At 35.1% G+C, this 14,974-nt stretch overlaps 1 long non-coding RNA gene across 1 annotated transcript in view; it reads left to right on the forward strand.

Moving 5' to 3' along the window:
- Positions 1-13,511, forward strand: part of LOC116420626 — a 75,805-nt gene extending 62,294 nt beyond the window's left edge. The window contains exons 2-3 of the long non-coding RNA XR_004230996.1: positions 10,502-10,559; positions 13,430-13,511. This is a non-coding gene — a long non-coding RNA (uncharacterized LOC116420626). The remainder of the gene's footprint in view (positions 1-10,501; positions 10,560-13,429) is intronic.
- Positions 13,512-14,974: the final 1,463 nt, after the last annotated feature.

A 14,974-nucleotide genomic window follows, 5' to 3' on the forward strand; every position in this document is an offset into this window, starting at 1 on the left:
CACTTCTGTTCTGACTTTTCCCCTCCCTTCCTCCACCTCCTCCCCCAGATGGCAAGCATGTCTCTTTCTTTCAAGTGTGTTTCTTATAAACAACATCTTGTTGGATTCTGGTTTCTAATCCATTCTGCTATGTACATACACTTCCCATTTAGTTATGATTACTAACTGTGCATTTTCTTCCATCTTATTTTCTTTTGTTTATTATCTTCTCTTTTTCTTTTTATCCTCTTTCTCCTTTTGCTTTTGATTCCTGTATTCTTTTTGTATGACCTCTTTTTGTAATTCTTCCCTTTTTCTTATTCCCTTCCCTTCTTCTCTGTTGGGTAAGTTAGATTTCTATATCTATTTGAGTGCATATATATGCACACATACATTTACTCCCTTTTTCTCCCTTTGAATCAATTTAGATGAGAATGAGGTTCAAGCATTTCCTGTTTCCCATCATTTCCCCTTCTAGTAAAAAACTTCTTCTTTGCCTGTCTCTTTTATGTGAGATAATTTCCCCCATTTTTCCTATCACTTTTCCCTTCTCCCAGGGCATACCTCTTTCTTGCCCATCCATTTTTTTTTTACATGAACCAAACCTAATCAATTTAATTCCATGCCTTCTGAGTATGTAGAGTTTCTTCTATGGCCCTAATAATGATAAAGTCTTTAGAAATTACATGTATCATCTTCTTACATTTCAGAAATATAAACTGTTTAACTTTGAGTCCCTAATAATTTCTTTTATGTTTACTTTTTTTGTGTTTCTTGAGTCTTTAAAGTCAAACTTTTTATTTAACTCATTTTTTCCATCCCATTTCTTGATTTTGTACTTTGTTAAAGTTGGGCTCTGTTTCAGGTGTAGGGATGGGAGCTTCAGGCATTTTTGAATTGCTATATTCAAAGCTAGTTCTGGGAGTTTGGAAGTTTTCAATGTTTCCAAAGTGGTGTGATCTAGAGAGAGATGTGACTACTGCTTTCCTGGTTTGTCTTCTTGTTTTTACCCCCCCCCCCCCAAAAAAAAAAAATCTTGAGATTGCAATTGAAACTGCTCCTGAAGGATCCTACTCCCTCATGATCAAAAATTCTCCTCTCTACCCTTACTTGTAATCTCAAAGTGGGTATAGGAAATGGACTTGCCAAACAGCATCCAGTCTGGCATTCAGTACTAGTGTGAGGTCCTTTGTACTCTATTTCTGACCTGCCAGGTCCTGTTATCATCTCTGCCTTGAAAACTCCCCAAACTGCTACTCTTCTGTTATTACCATCTACTCCCACCAATGATGTTCCACCCATGTAGGTTCCTGGCCAGACTCCACTCCCATGTAACAGATTTTTGCTTCTGATATCCTGAATCATTGTGGGCTAGACAAACATCTCACCCTTAATATTTTGTTGGTTCTGATACTCCAGAATTTTATCTGAAAAGTTACTTTAAAATTATTTGGAGGGAGCTGTTGGGAGAGCTTAGCTAAGTGCTTTCTCTACTCTGTCATTGTGGCTCTATCCCTGGAAGTCTCTCAGAATTGCATTTATTGAGGTATCTTCCTGACCCCAGTAACTGTGAGATATAGATACTTCTTGGGAGCAAAATAGGTCCCAACACATCTATCATAGCTTATCTCTTTCCAAAACATACATTGGAGTATTCTCCATTATTTGTCTTGTCTTTTCTTTCTCATATACTGCAGAGTGCTGATTCTCTAGCCATACTGACTGAACACATTACCAATTTATGCTATCTAAATTCAACTGGGTTATCACTGCTAGAGACCCTCTTTACTCTATTGACTCAAAGCTGCTATTCTAAATCATTTCTCCTAAAAACACTTGGACCTTCTCTCCTTACTCCTTTTCAGCAAAGGTTCTTGTATCATCTTCACTGAAACTATTGAGGTCATCTATCATGTGATTCCTCTCTTCCCTTATTCCACTCTTCAAGTAACTTCAACATCATCCCCAACTCTCTTCTCTGTTCCAGTTTCAGCTCATGAGGTAGTTCTTCTCTTTGCCAATGTCCAATACTCCCTCTTCCCTGTATTTTTGACTGAATCCATTCTTATCTCTTCTGGTACCTTGTTCCTTTCTATCATCTCTTTTCATCTTCCTAAATTTCAATTTCTTTTTACCCCCAACTCATCCTCTGTTCCAAAAAATTACACTTACATTGCTACAATCTTAAATAATTCCTTCTCTTGACTCTATGATCCCCATTAAAGTTATTATTTTACTGCTTTTCTTTTCACAGTAACATTTTTAGAAAAAGCCAAAATCATTGCCTCCATTTTCTCACCTCCTACTCATTCCTCAATCCCTTGTATTCTGACTTGTCCCCCCCACCACTTGACTGAAAATTTTCTCTTTGAGTTTATTAATCATGTCTCAATCTGATATCTTTCTTTCAGTTCTTGTGATGTCTTTGTAGCGTTCTACTCTGTTGATTCCTGTAGGGTATTCTTTTCACCTTGTGCTTTTTTTTGTTTTTTTTTTCTGTCATTTTTATTGATGGTTTTTGTTTTTATTTCATTATTTTTGACATTAATTTAAAAAAAATTTTGAGGTCCAAATTTTCTTTCTTACTTAAGCCCCTCCTCCATCCATTGAGAAGGCAAGCAATATGATACCCATTATTATGAATGAAATCATACAAAATATATTTCCCTATTAACCATATTGTAAAAAAAGCAAGAAAAATAAAAAAGTGAAAAATATGGATTAATCTGTACTCAGAGTTTATAAATTCTCTCTCTGGAGATGGATAACATTTTTCATTGTGAATCTTTTGGGGCTGTCTTGAATCATTGTTGATCTGAGTAGCTTAGTTTTTCACAATTAATCATATCATTACAATATTGCTGCTTCTGTGAATGCTGGTCTCCTGATTCTGCTCACTTCACTTTGTATCAGTATATAAGTCTTCCCAGGTTTTTATGAAACCATACCCCTCATCATTTCTTATAGCATCATAGACTATCATCATAATCATGTACTATAACTTGTTCATCCATTCCTCAATGGAAGGGAATCCCATTAATTTCTGATCCTTTGCAAATATAAAAAGAGCTGCTAGAAGATATGATGGTATCTTACTCAGAGATCCTAGAGAATCAATGAAAAAGCTACTAGAAACAACTCACAACTTTAGCAGAGTTGCAGGATACAAAATAATTCCACAAAAAATCATCAGCACTTTTATATATTACTAACAAAGTCCAGCAGCAAGAGATATAAAAAGAAATCCCATTTAAAATAACTGTAGATAATATAAACAATTTAAAAGTCTACCTGCCAAGGCAAAGTCAGGAACTACAAAACACTTTCCACACAAATAAAATCAAATGTCATCAAGTGGAAAAATTGCTCATGGGTAGACCAAGCAAATATAATAAAAATGACAATATTACCTAAATTATTCTACTTATTCAGTGCCATACCAATCAAACTCCCAAAACATTATTTTATAGATCTAGAAAAAATAATAACGAAGTTCATCTGGAAGAACAAAAGATCAACAATTTCAATGGAATTAATGAAAAAAATCTAAAGGAAGGTGGCCTAGCTGTATCAGACTTAATATTATAGGTCTTTTTGGTACTAGTTAAGAAATAGAGTAGTCAATCAGTGGAATAGATTAGATCCACAGGACAAAATAGTCAAAGATTATAGTAATCTTGTGTTTGATAAACCCAAAGACCCCAGTTTTGGGAATAAGAACTCACTATTTGACAAAAGCTGCTGGGAAAATTGGAAATTAGTTATTAGGCATTGACCCCACACCTAACACCACATACCAAGATAAGGTTGAAATGGATTCATGATTTAGACATAAAGAGTGAAATTATAAGCAAATTAGGAGAACAAAGGAGTCTACTTCTCAGATCTGTGGAGAAGGAAGGAATTTGTGGCCAAAGAAGAACTTGAGTACATTATTGAATTCAAAATAGATAATTTTGAATATATATAGTTACAAAGTTTTTGTATAAACAAAACCAATGCAGACAAGATTAGAAGGGAAGCAATCAACTGGGAAAAAATTTTTACATTTAAGAGTTCTGACAAATATATAAAGAACTGATTCTAATTTATAAGAAATCTAGCCATTTTCCAAATGTTAAATAGTCAAAGGATAAGAACTGACAATTTTCAGATAAAGAAATTGAAACTATTTCTAGTCATATGAAAAGGTGCTCTAAATCACTATTGGTCAGAGAAATAAGATGATAGGGAAAGATAATGATGAATGTTGGAGGGGATGTGGGAAAACTGGGACACTAATACATTGCTGGTGGAACTGTGAATTGATCCAATTATTCTGGAGAGCAATTTGGAACTATGCCCAAAGGGCTATCAGACTATTCATACCCTTTGATCCAGCAGTGTTACTACTGAGCTTGTGTCCTAAAGAGGTCATAAAGGAGGAAAAGGGACCCACATGTGCAAAAATGTTTGGGGCAGCCCTTTTTGTAGTGGCAAGAAACTGGAAACTGAATAGATGCCCATCAATTGGAGAATGGCTGAATAAGTTATGGTATATGAATGTTATAGAATATTATTGTTCCATAAGAAACAATCATCAGGATGATTTCAGAGAGGCCTGGAGAGACTTATATGAACTGATACTATGTGAAATAAGCAGAACCAGGAGATGATTATCTACAGCAACAAGATTTTACGATGATCAATTCTGATGGACATGGCTCTTTTCAACAATGAGATGATTCAGATCAGTTCCAATGATCTTGTGATGAAGAGAACCATCTACACCCAGAGAGAGGACTGTGGGAACTGTGTGTGGTTCACAACATAGTATTTTCACTCTTTTTGTTGTGTTTCCTTGCATTTTATTTTCTTTCTCATTTTTTCCCTTTTTGATTTGATTTTTCTTGTGTAGCAAGATAATTATATAAATATATATATATACATAGATTGTATTTAACATATATTTTTAACATGTTTAACATATATTGGATTACTTACCATCTAGAAGAGGGGTGGGGGGGCAAAGAAGAAAAATTTGGGACACAAAGTTTTACAAGAATCAATGTTGAAAAATTATCCATGAATATGTTTTGAAAATAAAAAAACCTTTAATAAAACAAATAAGAACCCCCCCAAAAGAACTGCTATAAATATTTTGTATATATACATCATATTCCTTTTTCTTTGATCTCTTTGTATTTTGGCGTCCAGCTCCTTGGATTTTTGTGACAATGCTCTATCATGGTTCTCTTTCTAACTGTTGTACTTAATTGTCCTCAGTCTCTTTTGTAGGATCCTCATAGATATCTGTCTTGGTGACAGATACCCTTTGGATCCCTTTTCTCTCTAAGCTTTTTCTTTGTAATTACTTACGTTACCATGGATTCTATCATCTTTATGCAGGTATGCAAACTCTTACCTCTATACAGATGACTCCCAAACCTATAAATCCACCCCAAAATTTGTACTCTTGAATTCTAGTCTCACATAACTAATTGTTTACATGATATTTCCACTTAGCTTTTGCCCATAGGAATGCCCAAATCCACATAAAATAAAAACAACCTCTTTTTCTTTTCCCTTAAACCTCTCTTAATTTCCCTATTTCTGTCAAGGATACCACCATACTTCCAGTCACCTATATTTCCAACTAGGAGTTAGTCTTAACTTCTCATTTTCTCCCTCTTCTATCTCCAATGAAATCCAATTAGTTGCTAAATTCTTTCAATTCTATCTCCACATTTTTTCTTTCCATCTCTCTCCTTCCATTCATATGATAGCCACTGAAGTTCAGGCCCTCACCACTTCTTCTTTCAACTATTACAATAGCACCCAATTAATTATAAAAAAGAATTATTGGGATGTTTGATAGAGGGAGTAAGCCAGAACAAAAGTATAGCTCCTAATTAGTTTTCCTACATACAGTCTCTATCCTTTCTAATTCATTCTGCACATAGCTTATAAATTGATATTCCTAAAACATAGTTTTGACCATCGTACTGTCCTCAAGAAGCTTCAGTAACTTCCTGTTGCCTCTTAAGATAAAAGGCAAACTTCTTGGGTCAATTAAAATCCTTCCCAATCTAGCTCTAGCCTATGTTCCTAGGCTGATAGTATTACTTTCCCTCAAGTATTATACATTCCAGCTATATTTGCTATTGCAGTGCAGAAATTTTATCTTCACGAAGAATTTCCTTTCTCTTTCCTTGACTCTGCCTTGACTCCTAATTACCCTAGGCTCAACCTTCAAGAGACCTTTCTTGAATCTTCTCATTGATGAGAAGATTGAGACTGATGATTGAAGATTGGGAATCTTCTCATCTTTTAAACATGTAGCTTCTTCCTAGTAGAACGTAAACTCTTTGAAGACAGAGACTTTCTCACTTTTATAATTGTATCCTCACTGTTATACCAGTATTTGCTATGTTATGCTCAGTCATTTTCAGTCATGTTTGACAATTTGTGAAGCCATTTAGGGTTTTCTTGGCAAAGCTACTGGAGTGGTTTGTAATTTCCTTCTCCAGCACATTTTTACAAATGAGGAAACTGAAGTAAACAGAGTTAAATGACTTGTTCAGGGTCATACAGCTAGTGAGTTTGGAGGTTGGATTTGAACTCATGAAGATGAGTCATTCTGACTCCAAACCCAGGATTCTATCCATTGTGTTATATAGCTATCTGACATGTGGGAAGCACTTAATCAATTCTTGTTAATTGAATAGGTAATATAATGACTTGCCTCATTTAAAAGATATATATCTTAAGCTACCCTAGGAGTACAAATTTTAGACACTATGTGCAAGGAGGTTTTTGGAACCATTTCTCATCATTTTATCAAGTTATCATCTAAAAGGTTATTTTTAAGACCAAACTTGCAGAATAAAATTTTAAAAATCCTTTTCTAGGGGTCATATTTATAGCCAATTTGCTTTTTTCTATCATTAGGCATTTGACAAAGGTAAATTGTGTCAACATTTGCTTTGCTTAATTTTGACTCCACCATCATTCCCCCCAAAACTCATCATTATTATATCCTCATTTGCTTCTGCCTCTCTCATTGGAGGGTTAGAAAAACTTCTCACAGTCTCCCTTTATAGGAGGCTTAAAATCCTATTCATCTCTTCATTTGCCTCCTGCTACTCTGCTTGCATATCTACCTTTTATCCCCTGTTTACAGCTTCCTTTTGTATATTAGATTGTAATTAGATTATATTAGATAGTAAACTTCTTGAGGGCCTTTTTTTAAATTTGTATTTCTAGTGTTAGCACCACGCCTGGCTTACAGTAGGTGATTAATAAATGTTTATGTATACTATGGCATTCAGACCTAGCCTCTCTGGTGGAAACAGACATTTATCACTTTCTACCTGCCAACCACTGTACAAAGTGCTTTACAAATATTGTCTTATTTGGTCCCTAACACCCCGGAGATAAATAGATGCTATTTTATAGCATCTCATTTTATAGTTGAGGAAACAACCAGCTAATAATAACTTATATGGAGTCTCATAGCTACTAAGTATCTGAGGCAGGATGTAAACTCAGATCTGCATGATTCCAGGCCCAGTGATCTCTCTCATGTGCCATTTCCCCTCAGTGCAGTTGTGCCCTCAGTAATAGGAAAAATTTGGCAGCTTTTCTCCATTGGCTCCTCTTTACTGTCTTAGTCATTTCCACTTTGAAGGGATATGGTGAAAGCACAACTACTGTCACATGAATGTGTTCACCTGTCTGAAACAGGGTGATGTTCCATGTTAGGGCTCACAAATGTCCTTACACTTCCCTCCCTCACCTAATTAGAGGGATATATAATGTGTGTGGGGGGGTAGGAGTGGGGCTGTTTCCATCTCCTGAATTGTGCTAGGTTGCTGAAAATCACTGGGTTTGCTACTACCTCTCCATGGCTGAATTTGATATAAAATACATGGTCCTATTCATTGCCATTTATGTGTTAGTTATCATTAACAGCCATTATAATTTTTCCCAGTGGCAATTACATTGATATTACTAAATCTAAATCAAAGAGGACATTGCAGCAATTACTGTCATAACTTGATTGGGCACTATCTAATTTTTTAGTGACACTATTTTCTTATCATCATGATTATATCCTTTTGTAATAAATAATATACCAAAAGAACTGCATAACAAAAGGGTGTACATGTTCTTGTATTCTATAAGAAATTTATTAACATGCCATTTTAGATACAATTTTTAATAAACAGATTGTATAAGTAGTACTCTTTTCTTATTAGATAAGTAATAGTAACCTTTGTGCTTACAAAATACAAAATACAGAGCTGGCAAGTCTCTAAATAAATTTTGAAACCAATTCTTTTCCTTCATGAGGAAGATATGGTATTGGAGGGGAGGTTGGGTGTGGAAAAAATCATCTCTCTCCTAACTTGCTAAATGAAGAAGGGCTCCCTAGTATCCTGGCAGGCAGAGAGATTTGATTATATCTGATTTGCATTACAGGTAACCAAAGAGCATCATTAAGCAACCAGAGCATGAATTACTAGAAATCTGATTTACTGCCTTCAAAATTCTGTGGATTATAATCAACAAGCCTTTATTTAAGTACCTACTATGTGACAGATGCTGTGATAATTAATGAAAGATAAAACAATCCTGCCCTCAAGGAGTTCACAATCTTATAGGGAAGACAGCAAATGTACAATTATGTGTAAACAAGCTTCATGTAGCTTAAATGGGAGATAATCTCAAAGGAAAGAAAAAGGTATGCTCAACATTCAGGAGAGATTTTAACAATTTTAGCTGCTGCCAAAAATGCTAAAAGGAAAGATAAAGCCTTTTGATCCATAATTCTGGTATATTTTAAAATTAAAATCCTGAGAAGGTAAGACCTTAAATAATATTTATTCACACTGTGGTGTAATAACCATGGTCATATTTTTCTGTCCTGGCATCTTTTGTTAAGAGAAAGAGCATGGGATATGAGTGAACAAAAATGCCAGAGCAGGGAAGGAGAGTAGGTGTAGATAACAGAGGCCAGGGGCCTTGAAGATAAACTTTTATTTCAGTTTTATCTATAGCTGATCCTTTGGGGATTATGTGACCAGGGCAAAATGCAAGCCTGTCTACTCCTTGGAAGCCCTGAGCTCATCCAAAGGAAGGTGATCCTTTCCTCCCTGTCCTTTAAACCACAGATGTCTTTGTAGGACTTAAGTGGTGCTTTTAAAATCATTGTCACAATCCCCTCAGTGGGCAATCCACGTTAGGGATTGCTTCCATTTCACAGATGCAGTGGCTCAAGTTCAGCACACAAAAGGCTAGATTTAGAGAACTGTATTAGAACGGGATCTAGGACAGAGGTCTTCTCTATTCCCTGGCTACTTGACCCTGTAGCTTTTCTGCCATCTTGCCCTTTCACTCCCTTACCGCTCATACCCTGGGAATTCTTGCCTTGGTATATATCCCAAGGATTTTAGGTATTCCTTGAGTTAATAAAAGATGGGAGGAGGAAAGTCACATTCATTTGGTAGGAAGAGAACAAACAATGCTGTTGGTTAACATCATATTATCTCTCCCTTCATTGCATTCAGGTCTGCATGAAGGGACTTAGAAATGTGAAATAAACATATGTGTGTGATAATGAGATTGTTGGTGGAAAGTCGTCTTGAAAAGACAAGGAGCAATTAAGCTTGCTTACTTACACAAGTTAGAATGACAAGATGCCATTGCCAGCCCCACTCATCCATATAATAGGGTTCTCCTTTCTTGCTTAGCTGCATTGGGAGAAGCATCTCCTGTCAGCCCTCTGCCATGACTTCCCCATGAAACAATCTGCCTTTCTCTCTTTCATACACATTTCATTCTCATGCTCACATCAGTGTCTTGATTTCAAATGACTGCCTACTAGGAAACACCTGAATTAAAATACTTTTAGAATTCTAGGCAAAGTCCTCATTTAACTGAATATTTATTTGTATCAGTGTAGTCTCTTGTCCAATTTTAATTGAATACTTAAATATGTCAGTAGGTGTCTGTGCAAAATGCCCACAAACATTTATCAGTGCAATAAGAAGAGTCGACAAATAATGTACCTACTCTTTGCAGTATTAAAGATTTAGATGGGATGTTGTATATGCTATTGACAAAGAGAATTGCAAAGGAATGGAAGTATGAGAGTTTTTGTTAGACTATGTATTATGGAACTTGAATGGAGGAATGAAACTATAAGTTGTAGAAATAACCCTTTGAATGTCATTGATAAGGTAAATAAATAGTCAATCTGGAGGTAAGATCCTCAATGTAATTATAAAATTTATAATCCAGGAGACTGGTGAACAGGGTCATAACTAGGGTGAGGCATCTGGAGCTTTTCTCAAGGTGTTGAAATATATAAGATATCATTACCTTCTTTGTTCCCACAACTTCAGCAGAGTCCTTCAGCAATGTAGAAATTTTATATTGTCCCAAGACATATTCCTTATGCTGGATAGCTGTACTCCAAAGGAGTTCCTCCTTATACCCTCAGAAGAAAACTCTTTCTTGTGATTTTATTCCGTTTCAGATTGACATTTTCCGGCAAGTCAATCAACTTTCACATCCCTTCACCTCACCAATACAAGGTAAAGAAAAAGGCTCTTTCTGGCTCTTGTTTGTTTTTTTTCCTAAGGAAATGAGCTCCCAGAATAGGCAGTCTTTGGTTCAACAGTAAAGAAGAAATCATGTCTTTCCATAACTGTTAAAGTGACATTCCTTCTTAGTGCTATTCAAAAGTGCATTAATCCTTTCTCTAATTTCTTTCCTTCCTCCCTACTGTACTAATATTATAAAATTGAGCAATATCCTTGAAGCTGTAGATGCCTACAAAGGCCAAGAAATGATTTCTCTATCATTGGAGTTCACTAGCCAGAGGTAGATTTACTGTATTCTCCATGTCTTAAAGATCAATTGCCATTGTGTTTGAATTATGTGCAGATTGATATTTTATGGTAAGGAGGGAGGTAATATATAAAAAATGTAATTACTATCTTGTTTAACTGCAGTTAGTAATGCAGGTATCATTATAGCCTCAAGAACAAGATTATTCTACTCTAGATTAGAAACTCCATAGTATTAGGAAAAGGAGATTAAGTATTTTCAGCAGATCCTTTTTGTAAATGAATTTTTACCATTTTGTAAATGGTCATATGTTTAAGGCATCCCTATACAATACATGTAGAACTCTTTGCATGAAATAAACCTGTTTTTTTTTAATTGAGGCAGGTTGTTCCATATTAGGTCCATAAAAGATGGACCTAAGTCAAGTCAATAAACATTTATTAAGTACCTACTATGTAGGTATTACATATACTAAACACTGGAGAGGCAAAGAAAGGTTAAAAAAAACCCCAACACAACACTACTGTAAGCACTATCACTACCAACACACACAAACACATACAAAAGGAGTTTGCAAGTATATGAGGGGGACAGTATGCAAACATTTGTGAACAAATAAGATACATATAGGATTAAATGAAGATAATCAATAGAGAAAAAGCACTAAAAACCAAGGAAAATAAGGAAAGGTCTCTTGCAGAAGGGGGACTTTAGTTAAGTCTTAAAGAAAGCAATAAGTGAAGGTGAGGAGGGAGATTCTGTTAAGCTTTGGGCAATTGCCAATAAAAAATACCTAGAGCTGGGAGAAAGATAGATAGATAGATAGATAGATTGCAAGGAATAGCAAGGAGGGATATCCAATGTTACTGGATTGTGGAGCACTTTGGTGGGAACTAAAAAGTATAACAAGACCAGAAAAGTAGTATGGGACTAGATTATGAAAGGCTTTAAAAGCTAAACAGATGATTCTATATTTAATCCTCTAGATAATAGGAAGTCACTGATATTTATTAAATGGGGGTGGGGGATTAATTGTGTCAAATGGTTAGAGCTGAGTTTTAAAAAGATGAGTATTACAGCATATATGGTCACTAAAGTTTATCTATTTTTAAAGATGTCTGGGGAAAGAAATTCTTCAATTCATTCCTTTTGATATTCAATAAAGTTCCATGACATATATGAAGGTTTGGAAGTGTGATATAGTGGAAAGTGTACTGAACTGAGAATCAATTTATCAGATTCCAATTCTAACTCTAGCCAGGGATTCCCAACCTGAGGCATATATACTTAAAAAACATTTTAATAACTGTATTTCAATATAATTGATTACATTGATAACCCTGTGTATCTTATTTAAATACATTCTGAGAAGGGATTCCACAGGCTTCCCCAGAGTAACAATGAGATCCTTTCTCAAAAAAAGATTAAGAACCTTATACCTAAATGAATCCCCTCATTTTACAAATGAGGAAATTGGAATTCAAAGAGGTTGTAATTTGTCCAATGTCATAAAAATAATAATAAACCTGGGATTTAAACTCTGATTCAAAATTCAGTACTTCTATGTCATGCTGTCCCAAATATCATATTGTTCCAGATGTGGACAAGCAATTTACCCTACCTGCTCTTCTCTTTCTTCATCTATAAACGAAGGCTTCAGACTAAGTGGTTTCTAAGTGGTACTTTATCTTTCTGTTCTAGCTTTCTATGATTTTTCTTATAATCAAAAATTTAAAAAGCTGCATTTCACTTAGGAAAAAAGGGTAAACACAAATGCAAGAGGAAGAAAATTGACTGAAAAAGAGCTGAGTAGAAATTTTAGAAAGCACAAGGTCTTCTGCTCCCTCTGAAGAAATATTATTGGAGATCAAGATTTCCTTTAACCTTGTTATTTAAAATTCTATCTCTGTTTCTCTCTCTCTTACACAGACACACAAACACACACACACACACACACACACACACACACAAAATGATCAACTAATTTTAAAATTAAGACTAGGTTAGTCTGAATTCCCCCACTCTCTTTCTCATGTGGAAGAGATTGCCTTAAAACAAACCTCTAAGGTTTGAACTAATCTCTGCAGGCTGAATTAAAATGAGAATGAAGTATAGAGTAAAATAAAGACTTTTTATCCTCCTCCTCATCACCATGAAGAATTTTTTGGTGTCAGTTTGTGGATGTGGGTGGGAAGAGGGAGATGGTACTGTTTTAGTCATTATGGGATTTTAAAAAGGAAGAAAAAAGTCTCTATGGTTAAGGTGCTTGCTTACATTTGCATACTCTCAAAATAGATTCTTTCTGGAGAATTCTCAGCGCGGCAGTATGGAAGAGGGATCAAATAGTTGGATGCTCCTCTGAATCTCAGCTTTCTCACCTATAAAATGGGGATAAAAATGTCCCTACCTCAAACAACTATTGTAAGAATCAATTAAAATATGTAAAGTGCTTTGTAAATATCAAAGCACTATATAAATAGTATCTATTAGTACCAGTGTTATTATTATAAAACTCATTTTGGGATCATTACACAAGCTGGTTAATAATGGTACCACTTTTCTGCCAGCGTTTGACATCAAATAATAACATTTAATAACTGTATTTCCCATGCAGGTTCATCACAGGAGTAATATCTAAGACATTGAAGGGCTAGGTATACACAAAATCAAGCATTCCCTATTCAAGGTAATTTCTTTTCATATGTAGTCTCTATTAAAGCCCCCACTTCTAAATGCTGAAATAGGAAAGGAATATTTGACAGATACTTTAGATCTTATTTATATGCTGCTTCCTTTAATTTGAGTACAGTGAAATCACTCCAAAATCATCATTAACAGGGATGGAATAACCTGTTAGGTCAGGAATGGGGAATGTCCTGCCCATGGGCTGAACAAGGCCCACAGAATCACTTGCTAAAGCAATCGCAGGTGATGATGAGCTGAAAGCTAGATACAACAGCATCCCACTGCTTTCTATAAGCTAATAATTTTGTATGCCTGAGAGTGATGTTATAAATATCCAAATGGCCCTTGGCAGAAAAAGGTTTCCCACTCCTGTGTTAGGTCGCATAATTTGCCAAGACTGAAAAGCTCATCTAGTTGCAGGAACAGAAAGTTAGCTAGAAGTCAGCAAGATTGAAACTAACACCACTGGGGAAGCCTCGAGGGTCTTTCCTTTGGGCCCCTATTCTATTTTTTTCTATGAACATCTAGGAAGGGAAATGGTTCCTATCAAGATCCAGCAGTCAAGACTGGATATAGGTGGAGCAATAGAATAGATTAGATACACAATACACGGTATTAATGACCATACTAATCCAGTATTTAATAAACACAAAGATCCAAGCTTTTGGACAAGAATTTGACAAAAACTGCTGAGAAAATTAAACTTTGGCAGAATTTAGATATAGATCAATAGCTATGCCTAAGATCAAAATGGCTACATGATTAGAGGGGTAATTCATAAAGAAACATGGCATATTTTACATGTCAGATCTATGGAAAAGGGAAGAACTTATGACCAAATAAAAATAGCATTATGGGATGTACAATGTATAATTTAATTACTTAACTTTGAAGCCAAATTCAGCCAATATTAGGAAGAAAACAGAAAGTATGTGGGGAGAAATTTTATATCAAGTTTCTTTGCTAAAGGCCTCATTTCTCAAATATATAGAGAATTTAGTCAAATTTACAAGACTATGACTCATTCCTAAATCATAAATGGTTGAAAGATGTGAATAAGAAGAAGTCAAAACTGCTTATAGTCATCTGAAAAAATGCTTTAAATCACTGTTGATTAGAGAAATACAAATTAAAATAGCTACTACTACTTGTTTTGTATCCCCCCAAAAAAGGAAAAAAAGGAAAAAGATCTACATGTAACAATCCTTTGTGTGATTACAAAGAATTGAAAAGGGAGCAGATATCATCAGTTGGGGAATGACTGAATAAATTGTGGGATATGATTGTGATAAAATACTATTGCGCTATAAGAAATTATAAGCAGGATAGTTTGAGAAAAACCTGGAAAGATTTACATGAACAGATGCAAAATGAAGTGACAAAAACCAGAAGAACATTGTACACACTAATATCAATATTATAATGGATAATTAACTGTGAATGACAACTATTCTCATCAATAAAATGATCCAAG

This window comes from Sarcophilus harrisii, chromosome 1 (genome assembly GCF_902635505.1).
Source record: "Sarcophilus harrisii chromosome 1, mSarHar1.11, whole genome shotgun sequence".
In the NCBI taxonomy this organism is placed as follows: Eukaryota; Metazoa; Chordata; class Mammalia; order Dasyuromorphia; family Dasyuridae; genus Sarcophilus; species Sarcophilus harrisii.